Source organism: Balaenoptera borealis, assembly GCF_965194805.1.
Source record: "Balaenoptera borealis genome assembly, chromosome: 2".
Classification (NCBI taxonomy): domain Eukaryota; kingdom Metazoa; phylum Chordata; class Mammalia; order Artiodactyla; family Balaenopteridae; genus Balaenoptera; species Balaenoptera borealis.
In genome coordinates, this window is record NC_138867.1 from 22,743,746 (window position 1) to 22,763,591 (window position 19,846).

Genomic DNA, 19,846 nt, shown 5'->3' on the forward strand with positions numbered 1-19,846 from the left:
TTATTTTTATCAGTAACTCAGAACTTTTGTTTATACCCTTTTACACTCTCATCCGCAACGTCTGAGAATTCTGGTTGCTGCACATCCTCACCAATTTTGGTGTCTTCAGTCTTTATTTATTTATTATTTTTTTTAAATTAAGCTTTAATTGGCATATAACATTGTGTAAGTTTAAGATGTACAACTTGTTGATTTGATACATTTGTATATTGCAGTATGATTACCACCATTGCCTTAGTTAGCACCTCTATCATGTCACATAATTATCACTTCTTCTTTGTGGTGAAAACAATTAAGACCTAGTCTCTTAACAAATTTGAAGTTTACAATACAGTAGTGTTGACTGTAATCACTATGCTGTGCGTTAGATCTCCAGGACTTATTTACCTACTAGTTGCAAGTTTGTATCCTTAAACCACATCTCTTCAATTTCCCCACCCTCTAGCCCCTGATAACCACCATTCTACTCTCTGTTCTAACAAGTTTAGCCTTTTCAGATTCCACATTTATATGATGTCATACTTATTTGTCTTTCTCTGTCTAATTTACCTTACTTAGCATAATGCCCTCAAGGTCTATCAATGTTGTTGTAAATAGCAAGATTTCCTTCTTTCTCATGGCTCAATAATATCACATTTTATGTATACTACATCTTCTTTACCCATTCATCTGCTGATGGACACTGAAGTTGTTTCCACATTTTGGCTATTGTGAATGAATAATGCTGCATTAAACATGGAGTGCAGATAATATTTTCGGCGTCTTGTTTTCATTTCCTGTAGATACACACTCAGAAGTGGGATTGCTGGATCATAAGGCAGTTCTCTTTTTAATTTTGAGGAACCTCCATACTGCTTTCCACAGTTGCTAAACTAATTTATATTTCTACCAACAGTGCACAAGAGTTCCCTTTTCTCCACACATGCTTCTGCAGCAGATTAACACACAAGTATTGGTTAAAGAGGCACAAAAGTTATCTTACTATATGTAGTTTAAAAAGTCTAACAGAGGTCTCATTGGACTAAAGCCAATGAACTAAATTCAGGGTGTCTTCGGGGTTGTATTCGTTCCTGGATCCTCTAAGGGATCATCTGTTTTCTTTCCTCTTCTAGTTTCTAGAGGCCACTTCCATTTTTTGGCTTATGATCACCTTCCTCAATCTTCAAAGCCAGCAAAAGTGAGTGGAGTCATTGTATCTCCCTGACATCCTATAGTGATGTCCTCCTCTCTGATTTTCTCTTCTCCTTTCCTTTTCCACTTAAATATCCTTGCGATGACAATGAGACAATCAAATAATCCACGAGAACCTCTCCATTTCAAGGTCTGTTCTCTTAATCACATTTGCAAGCTTCCTTTAGCCATGTAAAATACCATATTCATAGTTCCTGGAGATTGGTACATGAAGATCTTTAGAGGGTGTCTACCACATCCAATCAGTGAAAAGTTTACTTCAGATATTTAATCTTCTGGCTCTGAAATTTCCATTTGTATTTTTATCATGGTTCATTTTTTTTCTGCTGGAATTTTTTACATTTTCACTCATTATGAATATATTTTCCTTTTCATCAATAATCATAGTTATGACAACTGCTTTAAAATTCTTATCTACTAATTCTAGTGCCTGTGGTTAGTCTCTGTATATTGTCTTTCCTCTTGAAATCCAGTCAAAATTTCCTTCTTCTCCATATGTTTAATAATTTTAAGATGTATCTTGCACATTTTGAAGGTTATGTTTGGAGACTCTGGATTCTGTTACATTCCTCCAAACAGTATGATTATTTGTGTGTGTTGGTTTGTTTTAGCAGACAATTGACTTGATTTACTTAAATTGCAATCTTTATCTCTTGGACATAGGCTCAGAATTCAGTACAGTGATTCTAGCCTTTGTTGTGTCCCTTAGAGTATGGTCTGTACATGTGGTTAATGGGTCAGGTAGCAATTTGAGTATACATTATACACATAATTTATCACTTCTCCCCTCTTGTTCTGTCCTTTCTTAGGATCCTTCATCACTTTAAAGCATGGTTTTATTATTTGGGTGCCCCAAATTCTATTCTCTGTTTTTTATAAGGAAGAAATACTGCAGTTTTTCTATGAGTTTGATTTGCCTTCTAGTCTTAAAGAACAAATATATAAATAGCTCATCCAGGTTCATTCCCTTCTTCAATATGTCATTCCTTCATCCAAATGTTGACTCCCCATCAAAAACAACTTCTTCTTCCTCCTCCTCCTCCTTCTCCTTCTCTTTCTTTTTTGTGTATTTTCTTTTTTGTTTGTCTTCAAGAGGGTTGGTACTATGGGAGCATACTTTTAAACTAAGAATGCGTAAGGAATGCTGAAACTCTATCTTTCTAAATATTAGGCTCACAGTTTGCATTTTTCTTACTACCAAGTTTCTCATTGAAATTCATCAGAGTTTGGAAAGGAAGCATCTTTTTCTTTTTTTTCTCAAAGCCTAATTGAAAATAGATTTTTACTTTATAATACCTTAAAACATTTTTAAAGACATAATCAAACAGAAATTGTAATAGCTCAACTCATGTCCAATAATCTTTTTGTTAGACACTGATCCTGGTACAAATAAAACCTACTTTACTCCTTTATTCATTCATCCACTTAACTGATATTTATTCAGCTCTAGCTATGAGCAACAGGTTTTTTAAGTGATGAAAATATAAAGGTGACCAAAAATGGCATAGCCTTGCCGCTTAGCAAGAAAGAATAACATTCAACAGAGTGTCACACAAACAAAAAAAATTTGAATAGGGTAAAAGATATGAAGGAGAGGGGCATGCTGATAAAGTATACATTAGGTGAAAATCACCTAAGTATGGAGGCTAGTGTAGGCTTTCCTGAGGAAGTGACTATTGAACTAAGATCTGACAGAAAGTAAGATTCAACTAGATAAGGATTGAATGCAGTGGATGAGCAGGGGAAGAAAATTTCAGGCAAGCTAAATAGCCTGGAATGTTCAAGATGGAACTGAAAAGAGGTCAGAATAGCTGGAGCATAGAGCATGAGGTGAGAGCATAATGCTAAATGAGACTTGTGAGGCAGATGAAGAACAGATGATCTAGGGTTTGTGGGCCAGGCTAAATTTCAGTCTTTGTCCTTAGAGCAATGAATATCAACATAACCTTTGTTGTTAGCTTTCACAACTTTTGCAGGCTGACAGCATGAGTTTCTTGTGTTTTCAGGTAATTAAGAATGTCTTTCCCTCATGTAATTCATGTCTGTATTCTAACTAACAGGAACTATAATATTATGCACAATAAAATAGAACAAAATAAACATAGAATTCTGCATGAAAAACATAAAACAAAGGAAAATATTTGGGTATATCTTTTATTTAATAAACTAAATGTATTTAATGTTAATGAAAGGATGGTTCATGTTACATATATGAAGTCTTATTTCTTTTGGATAATATTTGAAGCATACTGATTAAGCACATATCTGAACATAACTATGACATATCTAAAAGAAACTCTAAGTGGCTGCAATGTTTTTCAAAATCACAGTTTATGAACTCACTGGAGTATGGTCATATCTTTTTTAATCTTGTAAGAAATATGAATTAAGCACACTGTTTTGGTTGGACCTCAGAGGAGTAATCACATAGTCACACACAAGCAAGTTTGAACCTGTTACAAACAGTATTTAGCAATGTATTTCTTATTTCTGAAATGCCAGCTTAGATACATAAAAATTATCAATATTTGTATTCAAAGAAAAGCAATAAAATTTATGATTAATGAATAGTCTAATGCTTCAAACTCATCCAGATACTTCTTTTAAGTCTGAGAGAAATGTGTCCTATTGAGAAGTATCAGATGAAATCCAGCTGTATTTTAATCTCATTTCAATCTATCATCACAGAACATATTGACTATTTTCTTCCTCAGACATGCAGCTGTCAACTATCCAACTATGGGCCTAGATTTACATTATAGTTTTATTTCCTACCTATTCATTTTCATCTAAAACACTTGTTCCATGAAACAGCTTTTGCTGTCTGAAAAAGGAAAACAGGATATGCGGCCTCATCAAACCTGTCAATAAATGTTCATGGGCACAGCAAATAATATTCGTTAAATTCAAGGGAATATATTGCTACCTGAAGAAGTGGTAAAATCACTGTACATCTATGTGCATTATTAATATCACATTTATCATTCCATAAAAAGATTTCCAGTGTGTGCCAATAGTTATAAGAATCCCTGCCCTTCCATCTCCCAACCCAAGAGCCACATTCAAATACCTGCAAAGTGTGTCTGCTCACCTGGAAAGTAGGTCAAGTTACAAAAGCCCCTGGATAGTTGTGTAGACTTTAAGATCTTTGGAAAACTTAACGAGGCTTTGTAATTAGTAACAGAGAGAGGATTTATAAGTGAAGATAGGCAAGAATGCAGTGGTAAATCCAAATGCAATGACTCAAAAGAATAAAATAAAAATATTTCTTTCTCATAAAACAATTCTTGGTGATTGGTTAGACTGATGGGACCATTCTCTTCTATGTGGTTTTGCAAGAATCCTAGTTCCTTCTGTCTCACAGCTCAACTATCCCATAGGATATCATTTACAATAGATTCAGTCATTGGATTGAGAAAAAGACAGCATGGAAGAGACATATTGGTTTCTTAAAAGCCTTGGTTTAGAAGTAACATATGTCAGTTCCATTCATTGTCTACTGGGAGGGACTAATAATATAATCACCCATAACTGCAAGGGAACTGGAAAATATAGTTCTTGCCTAAGTATTCAGTTTTAAGCTACGACTCTATATTATGGATAGGAGAAAAGATTTTGGTAGGTAGCTTCTTTTCTCTGCCACAGAAGTGTTTCTCTTCAATTGTTCTGGACATAAGAGGGTATTTTGCTTGTTTGTTTTATCTTATTGCTTGTTCATTTTTCTGGCCACCTAGGTATATATGAAGTTCACACAGGTTAAGTAACTTATACGAGCAACTATAGCTAGGAATAAATCTACAAGAAACAAAAGTCAGCACAGAGCTCAGATAAACAGAGGAAGGAATTGTAACTCAATATTCCATATCAACCTAGAAAAATAATAGAGCATTAATTTCTGTGAGTAAGGTGAATGGGCCTTAGAGTTTGAGATTAAGGTGGCATTCCCAGTGATGATATAATAAAATACTTTTTATTATTTTACTGTACATTTATAAAAGCCCATTATATTACTGTATACTAGGAATATTGTTCTATATTGTGAATATTCTGAGAAATTCCATGAAAACGGATATGCCCCAAGAAATCATGCATGAAATGAATTATCTTCAGAAAGTAAATGCAAAATTTAGGTTAACATGGTTGCAATAAAGTATGACTAACTAAGATGATTTTAAAATTAGAAATGTTAATGTCCACCTGCTCTACTCTTCTAATCTTTTTTCTGTCAGCAGATATACTCATTAAGTTCATAGTAGATTATTTTTGAACAATAAACACTTTCATTTCATCAGCTAAGAAGCGAGGAAGGAGGGTTTATTTGCATTTCTGGACCAGATTTTCCTCGGATGGGACACCAGCAATGTGTACAAAGCCATCTGCTCGGCCACACTGGCCAGGCCTCAATACCAAAAACTTTTTCTGCTGATCTTCATCCTTCAGAAAATCGATGATCTTGGTTATTATTTTCTTTTCTTTCTATTTTTTATTCTGGATTTTTTTTTCACTTTAAATAAAATTTTAAAATCTTACCTTCCTCAAAGGTCATCTTGGTCCCTTTCTGAAGGAGTGAAGCCAATGGTAAGAGGGATTCTGACATCTACAGGTACAATGTGCTGTTGATTACCATGATGCAGATCATACCCATGGTTCTAGTTTTGTACTGCCTTTGGAACCCCAAGATACCCACTCCAGGACCACAGTAGTTTAATATATCCCTGCCATGGACTGTGTTCAGAAAAGACCCAACTTATATTTTCTGGAAGGCATCTCAGCACATACCTCAGTTTCTTGTGGTGGAGCTTTCTCTTGCCTCCCTCTTGTGGTACCTAGGACACGTCCATTCTTCAGTTCTGGATGAAAAGAGAAATTTGATTAATAAAGAAAGCTGTCTTTACTGTCATATGTCTATAAACTTGCACTTACTTAGAGTAAACCTAAAAGTTCACTAAGACATTTGTATTTTCCTATAAAAATTGATTTCAGGATATCATGGTCTGCAAGCATCTTCCAGGCAAATTGAAGGATGTGTTGTTTTTAGGAATAAATGGGAAATGTTTAAATCATAGAGTACTCTATGTGTATTAATTGTCATTTAAATGGCAATATATGGAACATCAATCTACATATAAATTCAAATTTTTATTTATGATATTTTACCCTTCCATATAAACCAAAATAGTCTGTGGCTGTTATTTTTTCTTCAAGATCCAGTAGACCTAAGTGGTGAAGAATGTGGTCATCCCAATAGCTCAAGTTCAAACCCAAGTTCTGCTACTTACCTTCTATAGCGTTTGGGCATATTACTTTTCTCTTTTTTTTCAGATTCCCTATCTGTAAAATGCAGGTAACAATAAAAATAGCACATGACCCTTGGATCAAGTGAAATTAAACGTATTCCTACAAGGAACCCAAAAGTTTGCCATAAACATAGTAAACTTTATATATTATTATTCTTTGTTTATTTGCCTAACAGTTGTATTAAAGTCAAAAGTACATAAGTAATTGTCACATTTGCTTAAAAAGCAAGAATATAAAACTGGTGTATATTTATAAAAACAGACATTACCAATACATAGTAATAAAATGTTCTTTCAAATTATTGGAGATCAACTCAACTTCAAGGTAGCTTTTGAAAGTAAAACATTACTAACGCAGATATAAAAATCCATCACTTTTCATCTTTACAGTGTTCAAAAAATAGTACAATTACAGGTATATGTGGGATCTGAGGCAATTAAACCAAGGATGAGGTGAAGAAAAAATGGTCCCTGTAAATAAAATCTAAAATACTCATTTTATACATAGTAACAAGCAAGTAGGTATAATTATAGTAATAATATACTCTATTACCCAGGCTCTAAGATTTCACATTTAACTAAAATTTTCTCATTTCTTCCATATTCTAACATTCAGCACTACCAGCTTTCAGTTATAAGAACTTTTTAAGAAAGAAACTTCCATTTAAAGAGTTTTCTCTAATTAAGTAGACATTTCTATCAGCTTTGTCTTGTTTCATGGCTGAATGTGTATGAGATTCCCAGGATCACTAGACTTCTGAGAACAGAAGCCACCATAAGACTACAAATAAAATGAACAGAAACAAAGGAACTCAGATGAAATAGGTAAAGTGCAAAAAAGAGATGTGAATTTATTTTAAAAGTAATAGTCTGAAAAGAGAATCAAATCTAAGATGCTATAAAGAGGAAAAATCAGAAAATTAAAGGAGCTCTTAGGAATTAAAAGTAAGATAAATTAAAAAAATCAAAACTTCAGTATAAGGTAGGAAAGTAGAAGGATAAAGATAATGAAGTTCCCTTGCAAGTAAAAGACAAGCAAAAAAGAGAATAGCAGGAGAGAAAATATAAGAAAATTGAGAATCAATATAGGAATTCAAACATGCACCTTATAGAAATTCCATAAAGAAAAACTAAAAAAAAGATATCACAGAAATAATGTAACAGTTATCCCAGCATAAATTTGCATAAATTTCTATATGCATAAGTGCTCAGCATAATGGATGCAAAAAGTCCTCAGTATGGCATATAACTGTTACATTAAAAGTGGGAGGGAGGGAGAGAGAAAGAGAGAGAGAGAGAAAGAGGGAGAAAGCTTTAATAGTGAGAAAAAAACGCAGGAGGGGTGATCACAAAAATTTTTGAACATAAGAATCCTAACAGCAACATTGAAAGCTAAAAGAAAATGGAAAAAATGTCGCAAAATTTTGAGGGACAATTAATTTCAATCGTGCGTTATATACTTAAATAGTTCATCAACTTTGAGCATGGAATAAAGAAATTTTTAGATAAGCAAGTCGCCAAAAATTTCACTCCTCTGACCTCTTTTTTAGGATGGTGAAACCTACAAAAATCAGTACTTAAACCTTGGAAAAGGAAAATTTCAGATTCTGAAAACAAAGCATTTGACAAAGGAAAATGGTAAGGAGATTCATCAGAATGAGATTCAAGGGAACTGGAGCATCCTTGCGTGCATAGTTGGCCCAGATTTGAGCAAGAAAACAAAAGGCTCACAAGGAGGGGGAAAAACATGCATGTAGTGAACAGAGTATGGGGAGGGTTTTTAGTTTAGAGTACTGTATTGAGAGGCTATTTGAAACTCTTGGACAGTGTGAAGAATTAGCAATAGGTACATAGAGAAATGAACATATAAATGGGAGGTAATTGATTCTAGAAAAATGAAATTATAGAACTGAGCAAATGTAAATGTAAATATAGTGAATCACTTGACTCCAAGTAAATGATATCTATTTGGTCATAATATTATAAATGTTAAATATCAATTTAGCCAAAAACTGCAATATATTAGGCAGAAGCAGGGGACAGTGTTGTATTTGAGCTGATTAAACCATAATAGCAAGTCAAGAGATTATGCTCAGCGATGTTAAATAAAATAGCAAGGCAAGCATTACCATTAAAAAGTGGAAGTAAATACCAGATAAAAAAATAAAATAATAATATAATACAAAATAATATAATAATCAGGACTTCAGTGTAGGTGGATAGTTCACTTACATCTTATTAGGATCTTTTTACTTTTTAAACTTGGTGCACGTATTAGTTTAAAAATATGTATATATTTAAGATCATGTACATTTCTCCTTTATATCTGGCTTAAATAAAAGCAGACCTCCCATTCCTCATTGGTTCCAAGAAGGGCACTGTCAAACTTGCTTGCTATTCTGAGTCTTAGTTAATTATCCCCTCTATGGAATATGGAATAAGTGAACACTAGCAGATTCTCCAACTGTGGCTAAGAAAGCATGCAGAGAGCCATTGCCTTGACAGGAGGGATAAAGAACGAAGGAAAATCACATCCAAGTTGTCAGGGACCTGAATTAGAACTGGAACAGATTTTTAAAGTGTGAGCCAAGGAGCTTCGTGGATTTTTAGCCTGGGGTTGACAGAGCAGAGTGGCCAGTTCCCACTTATTCCATCAGTGCTTTTTGCTTATGGGCAGAGGAGAAAAAAAGATTGAACTTTTGACTATGAGTATTTTCTAAAATATATCTTGAAGTTTATATACTATAGCAAAGGTCAGAAAACTATACCCTGTTGGCCAAATCTCACCGTCTGCCCATTTTTGTATGGCAATTTACACTGTCAAATGGTTGAAAAAAAATTCAGAAAAAGAATATTTTGTAATACATGAAAACTATTTGAAATTCAAAGTTTAATGTCCAAAGTTAAAACTGTATTGGAACACAGCCATTTCCAACCATTCACATATTGTTTCTAGCTGTTTTTGAATTCCAGCACACTTTGAGCCCTCGCCCAAGAGACGGTAAGGCCCACAAGGTCTAAAATATTGACTATCTGACCCTTTACAAAAAAAGTTTGCCGACCCCTGTACTAAAAGAACATATATCTCATTAAGATGTTTAACTTTTTGATCTCTTCCATACATATTCCATGAGAGAAAGCTGAGCAATTCTGATGAACAGTGAAGTTGCTGAATAAGTTATGAAAATTAGTTGCAACAAGGCTTCTTAGTTTAAGCTCTCATTGTCATTTGATAAGTCTAATCAATAATGGGCAGTTAGATCTCACCCAGAACCAAGTATCATAGTTAGATTTTGGAGATAGTTCAAGCTTCACTCTTTCTAGACCAAATTAGCTACCCAGGAACTGCAGATTTGTGTGAACTAGCAGATTTAGAGTGCTCTTGTGGGCTGTGATAAGCATCTTTGGTACATGAAGAGGAGAAATTTGAGAACCAAGGTTATAAAAACTACCACTTTGTCAGTGTGGATGTCCTGTGCAATTGGTCACTGTACAATTAACTAGTTTGTATTAGGGTCTTCCAAGTGGAGAAAGTGACTTATTCAACTGATGACTCCAAATAAGCAAACAGTAATTTAATTGGGGAAGAACCCCAGGAAATAGCACAAAGATGATGTGAGCCATAGATACTCTGAACTTCTCAGTTACTTTTCCCCTGTCATGTGTGGGTCATTTGAAAGCCAGGGAGTCAGATAAGCTAAACTGAAGCAACATTGTGACAAAGTCCTCTTGGAGAGGAGTGAGACTCATGGTTGAAGTTTAAAATGACTATACAAGTTTCTTTTTTATGTTCAATAATTTTGAGTGGGTCTTGATAAGAATCCTTTCAGATCAGCCCAACCTTTCAGTAGTCATATCACATCTTTTCAAAATATTAGACTTATTCATAACTCTAGCCAGTGCCCCCTTTTTCTTCATAGACATGCAAAGAAACAGAGGAGAACCCACCAGGAAATATTTGCAGTCCTGCAGACAAAGGATGTACACCAAAACAGAAATGAGCATATTAGAGGATGGCTGCTTGACAATTGTTGCTGGAAGCCTGAGTAAACAGTCTGTAATCTGCCTCCTCCCATGAACGTCTGCTAGATGTTTCAAAACTAAGTTGTTCCTCACTAAACCCCAGGTAGTGCTTAGAAGAGGATGACTCAAATGAAATAACTACACAGCTAGCATGGCCTCCAGCAATTGAGCACACGGATCCCAGGCCTTTCTCTCCACCACCTCATTCTGTAGTTATAAATCTGGAGACTATGCCACTTAGAAAACAAATCTTCATAAGGAAAATACATGGTGTTTGACAGGAAGACACACACATATGCACACCCACACACATATTGGTTTGTTAATTCATTCAACAAATGTTTTTTTAATACCACTATGTACAAGGTAACATAATAATTTAGAAGTGAAGGCACATCAGTTGGGTACTATTATAATTGGAGAGGTACTGTTGGAACAGATGAGGAAGAAAATCTTTAGGCATTTTTTATAATTGTGGACTCAGCCTTCTCCAAGGCTGTCAGCTCTGGAACCTACATTTCCTGAGTGTAACTATACAAATTATGAAGTAAGAGAAAATGGAATTCAAGGAAAAAAATATAGTAAAATTTAAATAATAAAACTTTAAAATTTTAAAGATAAGAAGACAAAGATCTTAATAATGATATTTATAGGATTATGAGCAGAAATTAATGGGGGAGAGATATGAAAATATCCCATAGCAGGAAAGAAGAAGATGTATTTTATATTTGTAGGGTAAATAAAGTTAATACACTCACAGAAATTACAATGATTACATTTTTTCAGATTTCTGTATACCTGTTATTATGAATCACTTTGATATTTAAAGGACAGAGTTGGTTTATGTATGTTTAACATCATATTATATTCCTATCAGTAACTCTGTGAGTTTCAAACATTTTTACATACATCTATATATCTATGTATTGTTCCACCAATACTCACAGCTTCACTGTAGTTTGCTCCTGAAATCATTTTAAAGAAATCTCACATATACTTTTAATTGAAATTTATCTGAAATAAGTATTGTAATGCCAGATTTTTAAGGTTTTTATTTGCCTAAATCTGTTGATGTTTTTCTTAATTTTAACTTTATAGAGTCCTTTAGTTTTTGATGTGGGATGTGTAGTCAAACTTATTTTTGGTCTCCTAAAGTGAGTCTTTTTCCTCTTAAGAGATAAGTTTACCCTATACAAATGTGTTCATTTGACATTTTTTTATGTTTCATGTCTCTGAATATTTTCTATGTATTTCCCATGTTACTAAATCTTACTTTCACCTTTTATAACTTAAGAGTTATAAAGTCAGTTTTCTATTAAGAGAACTGACATATATAAATAAGTTATAATTGTTTTTTAACTTTCCATGTCCAGAAATAAACATTAATAATTGGCATTCTTAAGTGAAATAGGAACACATATTTCATATTCTTTCTTCTCCAACTCATCCAAAATCATTCTTTTTTTGGGGGGGGGGTCATAGTCTTGGGCTTTATTTTCAGTCCAAAAATGTTAATTAATTTTTTATTAAAAATTATTGTGTTGTGAAACCATAAAATTGTAGATTATTTGAAATTGATTTTATTTCTAAATTCATTGACTTCTCTAAGTTGTTTCACCACTTTATGTTTTCATTATTGAGATATACACCTGCTTATTGACTGGCTTAACTTTCCCAATTGACTTTTTAGGAATCAAAGGTATTCCTAAATTTTTATGCCTGTTGTCTTCAGTCACAAATACGACTTGCCTTAATATATAATTAATTAATCTCAATCTTTCCTTCCTCAGAAATCTGAAGGCTCTGCTCCTTTGAGTTCTGCATTTAATACCTCCATTAGAAGGCTGAAGAAAGGCATGATTTTATGTTTTGCTTTACAGGTGACCAGGTTCTTCTGAAATGATCTCTGAATTTTTAAAGATTCTTTCTAAAGTTTAAGTTTGGTAATTTTACCAAGTTTATCTTTCTATCTATCTGTCTATCTATCTATCTATCATCTATCTATCTATCTATCTACTGTTTATCTAACTATATTTATCTACCTATTTATTTCTCTCTCTATCATCTATCTACCCTTTTTTCTCTTTGCTTTTTGCTTTTCTCAGAAGAAGTTTAATACTCATGGTTTCACTCAAATTAGAAAAGTTTCCTTAAAATTTTGATTTGCTGTTTTTGTTATTTCTCTTGGTCAGGAACACCAACAATCTCTATGTTTTCCATTGGTTATGCTCCTTAATTATAATTTTATTTTTATGACTTTAATTAATTTGTATTTTTTTCTCAAATCTTTGAAAGATATTTCTCAGACAGGTTCTCAAGGTGATCTGTTTTGGTGGTTCAATTCTGGTCTTTGCTGTTCCTGATCATGTTCACATATTGTGAAATAGCATTCCCATCTTAATTCCTTTCATAAATTCTCTTTTCATTGCATTATATTACTTTATCACTCCTTGTTTGAAAGAGTGGTACTTTTTTTGAGAATTCCTGAGAGGATGAGTCGTTTTAGCCTGCAATTTCATTTTATTTCTGTTGCAATATATCCAACACATGTTATTCATCTCTATAGTGTCTGACATTTCCCTTTTCCCATTTTTTTCTGCACTTGAAAAAGAATTATGTAAGATTCATTTTTTTGGCTGTGTGTTCTCTTCAGTTTACTTATCTCTGAAGAAATGCCGTTCTTTCTGGGCCTAATCTTTTATCAAAACTATTCTGAGTGGAATTGCATTTATTTTTCTCTGTATTTATATGGGCAATTTTTGATAATTCTCATACATATTGTGTGTGGTCTCAGGGCTGATATTTTATATACTGTATTCAGTACTTGGAATGTTTTAGAATTGGGGGAAGAGAGGAAATTAGGGTGAAAAGAAAATGAACACCCTGGAACACTGTATTCTAGAATATGTAAATTTTATGCAATTCATAAATTTTATGAAATTTGCGTACTGTAGTTCCCTTAAGCCCAAGGCACACTCTGTCCAATTGTGACAGCACTCTGAATATGACCTAACCTTCATTAGCACTTTTTTAATGGAATTTATTTTCTCACAAGGCCTGTGTCCTTGGTCAGAAGTTATTACCTTTATGCTCTCCTATAGACTGCAGTTTACAGATGATGTGAACATCAACAGAGTTCTAAGCCCTATTTTTGTTCCTTAGAAACCAGCAAAAAACAATGTGGAATCAATTTCAAGACAACGAGGAAGCTAAATACCAGTCATTTCTAGTTAATTACTCATTATTCCATTTTCAATAAAATATCACACAACTTATAGGCATTATGAAAATGTTATCCTTTTGTTTTAGTGATAAGATTTCTTTCTCCCTATCATAGGTAAAATATAATGTGAACCCACAATGTTAAATAGAAGAGAAGATTTCTGTATTTTCTCTAACTAGACATATGCTTCAAAGTAGGGGAATTATTTCCTTTTATAACATTATGACTTGCTCTTTTATGACATTACAGTATCTGTTTTAGAAATGATTGAACATGGAGATCCAATCATACATCAATCACTTTTTTATTTGAAGTAGTTTTAGTAGTCAGACATCTCTTCATTATATGGTATTAATGTAAAGAGCAAACAAACATTTTTAAAAAGAAAGCTATTTTAAGAAATTGGAAATCATGTTATCCTAGCAAATTTTTACAATAAAATGAAATTTTCCTATTTAAACATTTAAGATCTTTTATCAGTTAATTTTTAATTTTTATTTCCAAAGAAAGGAAATGAACAATCATCACAAATATGGAGTATAAAGGGGTTGCTGTTTTTACATGTAACTGGAATAAATAAATTTTGGACCATGGATGGGAAAGGCAATAATTAAATAAGCAAACTGTAATTTTTGATAGAGAAGCATCCTCGGAAGAGTAATAAAATAGAGATTGAGAAGCTAGTGGAGTTTCAGAAAGGAAACCTCTGAGGAGGTCACATTTTATCTGAGTTTGTCAGTAGATATTTAGTAGATTCACATCTTTGGTGCAGGAGTGTCTGTGAAATGTAGTCTTTAATATACAGACTTTGTAAATCATTGAATCATCACAGTCGAGCAAATTAAAAATGTACATATCAAACTTAATTTTCTTAAGTTTCATAGCCATTTGCATTACCACTTATGAAGGAAAATAAATTTGAGAGCTAGACTGAACTATAAAAGGAGATATTTAAAATCAATCAATCACAATTTTACTGTTTAATTTTGCTAATTTTGCTAAGGGTAGTTCCCATGACAGTCTTAAAAGGGAGGGAGATACCTTTGGGTATTGGCATGTACCTTTATCTCTAACCCCTTTACCCCTCCCTTCTTTCTACCTGAAGTTAAAGATGGATCAGCCATCATGTGACTAGGAAGAACAAGCATTTGCCAAGGCAGGCTAAGCAGAAAGATTTATAAGTAAATCTGAAAATACAGAGATATTTTGTGGAAATAAAGTAAAATGAAGTTTGTTTTCAGAGGCAAAAACAAGAGAATATTCCTCTGGTATGGTGAGTAGAATAATAGCTCCCCAAGATGTCCAGGTTCTGATCCCCAGAACCTGTGAATACTACATTACATGGCTAAAGGACTTTGCAGATTTGATTGTTAGGATCTTTGAGATCATCTTGGATTAGCTGGGTGGGCCTAGTCTAATCACCTGGGACTTTCCTAGTGATAGACAGAAGGAGATCTGACTATGGAAAAGTAATCAGAGACGCAATATTGCTGGCTGTGAAGGTGGAGGAAAAGGGCTATGAGTCAAGGAATCCAAGTGACTTACAGAAGCTAGAAAAGGCAAGAAACCTGATTCTCCCCTAGAGCCCTTAGAAGGGAATGCAATCATGCCGACACCTTTTTTTGACCCCACTAAGACCTGCGACTGACTTGTGCCTTAGAGAAGTGTAAGATAATAAATTTGTGCCGTTAGAAGCCAATAAGTGTGTGGCAATTTTTTACAGCAGCTACAGAAAGCTAATACACCTGGTAAAACTTCCAAATGAAGAGCAGATGCAGTACTTCTGCTCAAACACAAAGAGAACTAAAAAAAGAAAGCATTATCGTGTAGGCATTCCAGACATATGCCATTTCCATCTCCTGCTCTGTCCTCCACTACATTCTCCAGGAGGTTTGGGGGTAAGAAATTTGATATTCACACTTGTTGGGAAAAGAAGAAAATGGCAAGGCTAAACTCCATGCAGATGATTTCAGGGGAGAGGGGACATCTAGCTCGATAGGATCAGATGACATATATTTCATAGGTCTCTTCTTGGGACTGTCATAAATAGGTAATAGGTGGCTTATCTTGGAAGAAGAAACACATCCATGCAGTGAAATTGTTATAAACATTTGGAGCTGTGTTCCAGCACCTGCTCTTCTCTTCCATAAGATTTGTTACACAGCTGCAAAGATAGCTCATCTCCAGGCCTCATTCCTCCAAGTTAGGAAGCGAGATATGAGCCATGTTTTTCATGTCCATTTTGACAGGATGGTGTTTATTATGGCTTGTTCCCTACTGCTGATAACAGTAGAGTATCCTGCCTGCACTCTCTGCAGCTTGGCCCTGCTTCTAACCCGTACTCCACCAAGCCACAAGATAGACGGATGGAGTGTGCTTCGAATTCTGGGCCACATCCTAAGACTTTGCACTTTCATTTGTTATAGAAAAATTATGGGTTGATCTGAAATCCTTTTTATTTCATTTTTCTTATATTACATTACAAATAGCAGATGCTGTTTAATGTTTATAATATAATAAATTTCTGAGTTTCCTTGTAAATAATATTTCCTTCTTTTTGCTTCTCTTTTGAAGTGAGTTGCAGGTAAGGGGATTTTTAAGAATGATTTTTAAAACCACCATCTTTTCCAGAAATTCAAACAAGCTTGTCAAATTGTGCCTATAATAGAAAAAGCAATTCCTTCTGTACTGACAGTCGTGACTTCCCAGATTATCTGAACCTCTCACCAGTTCTGTAGGGAAAGGTGAAAATATCTGGACCAATGGATATTCAGAAATCATTAAGGAATATGTAACTGGGTCAACATGATAACCACGGTGAACAAAAATTTAGGCGGGAAAATAAAATGTGACGGACAATGAAATGACACAAATGTCACATGTCTTTTTTATGATGTATCTAAAAGGTTGACCAAGATTCAGATGACCTCTTATATGCATAATTACATAATCAAAATTAAATTTTTGTTATTTTCATGCTTCCTAACATTTTACCTTTAGTCACACTAAAAGCATGTAAGTTAATAAATTTTAGATATTTTGTAAATGTAAAAAGTACTCTAAAACATTATGCTGGGAATAAGATTATGCTGCATGTGCCTATAGATAAATATGAAGCATCGCCTGTACTATACCTTGCAAAGCTTCTGAAATGGATGTTATCATTGTCCCTGACACAAGCAACTTAATAAAATTCCAATATAAGTTCAAGTGAAATAAACATTGTACCAAAAAAAAAAAAAGAAAAAAAGAAAAAAAGAACTGTCTAAAACAATAGCTGCATTTCTAAAAACAGAAGATTATTGTCATCAGGTTTCACTGGTGATTAACGCTGAACAAGTTGTGGGGAGCATGTCTGTTTCAAATCCCACCCTGGTGTAGAGAATTTGACACCAGATGGTTTCATACTAACAAGGAATTTACAATTTGTGGGTTGTTAATTGTTTCATTATAAAAGTACACTAGTGAAGTAAATAAGAAATACATTTCCATGGCATACAGCTAAAGATGCAACTGGAGAATAAAAGCTTCAGTAATGGCTGACATGTGAGGGAAAAGGCACTGCACTGTTTTATTTAAATAACTGCTTTTTGCTTTTGTTATTTTCCTCTTTGGATTTTTTTTCAAATTATAATCACTACCACCATAATTTAAATACATATAAAATATTAATAAAATAATGCACTATTTTATTAAACTTACCCTCTTCCCCATTTTAAGTCTCATCAATTTTACTTTTTGAGATGTATTGAACAGCTATCCTGTGTTGTGCCTATTTGACGGCACCGTAAATATTAGGCATTGCATTTGACGACGATGACAGAGACGAGAATCTGACTTCAAGTATTTTAAAAACATGCTGAAGATTTTTGTTATAATTACTTTTTATAAAAAAGTGCATAAATTACAGGAATTAGAACCCTTATTGAAAGGCTAGGAGAGACGTTCTCGGATTTTTTTTGTTTCAGGACACTTCTGTACTCTTAAAATTTGTTGAGGACCACAAAGAATTTTGTATTATGGTTTATAGCTTAATATTTAGTGCATGAGAAATTAACACAGAGATTTAAAAATATTGATCGATTCATTTTTAAAAAGCAACATTAACACAATATATACTAACCTAAATAACATAACTTTCAAAGGCCACTGTTTAATAAAATTAATCATTTTTTTGCTGCTTCAACAATAACAATTCTTTTCTCCCTCTGATTGTGTGGAGGTGAATAAGACTGGTAGTACAATTTGGTCTTCACTACTTGGTTTGTATTGAAGGCACTAGCAGTTTTACCCACTATTGCTTCTGCGCTATGAAACAAAATATCAGAACAGTAAATAAAGCAAATACCAGTGTAGTGTCATCGTGGAAATAGTTTTACCTCAAAGATCTCCTGAAAGCATCTTGGACACGCCAAGTGTACTTGGTCCAACTCTTGAGAACTGTTGTGCTACAGAAAATGAGATCTGAGCTCTAGCCTTGGTTCCATGTTCTATTTCCCAAGGTTATTGGGAAAATAAAATGTGAAGTTAACTAATGTTATATTAATTGCAAATGATTATATAAATGCAAGTTAGCAGTGGTGGTAGTAATAATACTGATTAGTTATTATGGATGACTGTATTGACTTGACACATGAAAGTTCTCTGTATTATGATTGTAATAAAATCTTAAAACTAATTGGTTTTGGCAAATGTGCCAGATTTCCATTACAGTTTCTATTTTTTCAATAAATTTGGAACACCTTATCATGTTTGGGAATTATGCAAGCATATGAGCACTTTCTCCTCAAAGGAGACCCCCAAAATGTTCTTCTACTGCTTCCTTTGCATGCTGGTCACAGGCACATGATTTAGGTTTAACCAATCAGATTTACTCAGGTAAAGATTTAGTTCAAACTTGAGCTTCTTGGGGAAGGCACCTCCATGTTAATCAACTTCGTCAACAAAGGTAACTGTAGAAGCTTGTGGATCATGAAGAACTCATTGGTTGCATCATGAGGTTCCTGAAGAAGCAGCAGTGGTGTGAATGCTGACAGCATCACAGGTTGCAAATCAAGTTAAAATCCTGGTAGCAGTACACCCCGCGGACCTGTGGCGGTCCTGATTGCGGTGGTGATTTCTTCAGGCAGATCTGCCTGTGGTTCTCGACATTGTTTCTGAACGTTTACACTTAAACATTTTCTGGCAGTCATTCCAAAGATATTTTGAACTCCCCAATATTCTTTTAAATTATTTTATACTTAATTATCTAAAATCAAATTCCTCTTTCAACAAAGTATCCTGTCTGAAACATAATGCTTTGTGTTGGGTCATCCTTGTATTAGCTGTACTCTGAGAAACATTTCACACGAAATGTCTCTTTAGTGATAATAAAACCTTATAATCAACACAAAGAAATGCCCGTATCTTGTTACTTTCTGTGGCCAAGTTTCATGGGCCCAAGTCATAAAAAATAAAATCGCTTTCAAGGTATATTATTTTTTAAGTGGTGTTAAATACAGCATGCTTGCTTCATTTGATACTTTGATCTTATCTGTCAAGAGACTCTCCTAAGCCTCAATGTAATATTTAAATGTACATTGGATAAAATGCATTTCATAGTTGAGGTTTGCCTGGTCTCATAGGAGGAATTCTGCTTAAAATTTAAAGGCTGATGGGAACTCCATGAAAGCTACAGGAACTCCTGTGGTTTATTTGTTTGCTGATTTAGGAGTTTTCAAAAAAATGAAAATATATAAATAATTGATAAATAGTACTACAGTTTGTGCCAGGCATCGGCTTGCTGTACTTAGAAGGTATTTATTGGACAGAGACTGACAAGCGCTTCATTAAAGAAAGAGTTGCCTCAGTACTCAGAGATTATTGTTCAAAGGTATGAGCCCGCAGTTTTGATCAGGTTGAGCCTTGTTCTTTTTAAATTCTCTTTGTGCATAACATTTATTAATTCATTTTTTATTGATCTAACAAATTGCATTAGAGCACTTTCTATGTGTCTGAAATCAGAGTCCTTGTTATTTTGGAAACTGTGGGAAAGAGGTTCCCACTCCCACTTATTGAACTGCTAAATCTTCCCTCTCATTCCTTTCCAATTTCCTGTCTTCGGGGAAATCGG